The 1,502-nt window shown below is 33.2% G+C and overlaps 1 long non-coding RNA gene across 1 annotated transcript in view; it reads left to right on the top strand.

Annotated features, from left to right (window-relative positions):
• LOC117286319 overlaps window positions 1-1,502 on the top strand; it is a 1,937-nt gene continuing 435 nt past the window's right edge. The window contains exons 1-2 of the long non-coding RNA XR_004517443.1: window positions 1-227; window positions 841-899. This is a non-coding gene — a long non-coding RNA (uncharacterized LOC117286319). The remainder of the gene's footprint in view (window positions 228-840; window positions 900-1,502) is intronic.

Here is a 1,502-nt window from a genome sequence, read left to right as displayed (position 1 = left end):
AATTTTGATAACATCTAATTTATCATCTTATCTCTTATGACTCATATTTCTTGTGCTCTATTTAAGGTATCGTTACCAATCTCAAGACTCCAAAGATCTTTCTCTGGTGGTTTCCTCCAGAAGTTTTACAGCTTTAGCTTAACATTTGGATGTATGACCCATTTTGAATTGATTTTTGTGTATGGTGTGTGTTAAAGACCAAAAAAAAAAGTTTCACTTTTTTCCAGGTACATATTCTAAAAATCATGCCACAGTGTCCCCTGAACTTATCCTTCTTTTCAAAATCATTTCAGCTTTTTCGGGCCCTTTAAATATCTGCTCAGTTTCTACCAAAATGTCTACTTGGATTTGTGAGGGGAATGCATGGATTCTGTAAAGCAATTTGGACATATTGAACATCTAAACAAAATCATGGCTTATCCTTACATTTATTTTTAAAAATTTTTCTATAGTGTTTTATAGTTTTGAGTACAATCTTGCATATATCTTGTTAAATTTATCCCTAAGCATTGATGTTTTGATGCTATTGTAAATGATAGATTTTATTTTAAAGTTTTGATTTAATTTATTTTTAAATAATTATAAAAATTATTTTTGATAAATAATTACATATCTTTAATCTCCATTTCCAATAGTTTATTTTCTATGTAGAAATAAAATACATCTCATACAGTGATTTTGTGTTCTGCTGTGTTGCTAAACTCAGCTGTTAATTCTAGTATTTTAGATTCCATTGAATTTTCAATATATTTAATTGTGTCATTTATGAATAATAACTGATTTATTCCTTCTAATATATATGCTTTTTATTACTTTATCTTGCCTTTTTAATTGGTTAAGACCTTCAGCACAATATTGAAGAAAAGTGACAGAAGACATGTCTTGTTGCTGATGTTAGGGTAAGATGCATTCAATAACATATTATTAAAGGTAGTGTTGTAGCTTTTTCTCCAATTCTGTGCAGTATTGATATTTTGATCAGTATTGCATTAAATCTGTCTAAAAATTTTGGAAATACAGCAATTTTCACTATATTGGTTCTTCCTACCCAAGAACAAGAGATATCTTTCCATTTTCTGATATCCTCTTTGGTCTCCTTTTTCACAGTACTGTAGTTTTCCATGTAAGGATCTTAATTACTACTTCTCGCAGATGCCTTCCAGGTGTAGCTGGCTTTTGGGTTTTGAGCCTGTTGCAAGATCCTATCTCTTCAAGCCGGGCGTGGTGGCGCACACCTGTAATCCCAGCCCTTGGGAGGTTGAGGCAGGAGAATCGCTGTGAGTTCGAGACCAGACTGGGCTACATAGTGAGTTCCAAGGCTGTCTCAACTACATAGTGAGACCCTGTCTCAAAAAACCAAAAACAAACAAACAAACAAGATCCTATCTCTTCAATCTATTGGGGATCAGAAGTGTCGGGGCCCAGTTATGGCACACTGGAGTTTGACATTTGGAAAATAACTTCTTCCTGTACAATTAAGGCATCAACACAATCTATGCAAC

The sequence above is a fragment of the Fukomys damarensis genome, unplaced genomic scaffold, assembly GCF_012274545.1.
Source record: "Fukomys damarensis isolate Sample0158 unplaced genomic scaffold, DMR_v1.0_HiC HiC_scaffold_16, whole genome shotgun sequence".
Taxonomy (NCBI): Eukaryota; Metazoa; Chordata; class Mammalia; order Rodentia; family Bathyergidae; genus Fukomys; species Fukomys damarensis.
This window is presented reverse-complemented; position numbering and strand designations above follow the sequence as displayed.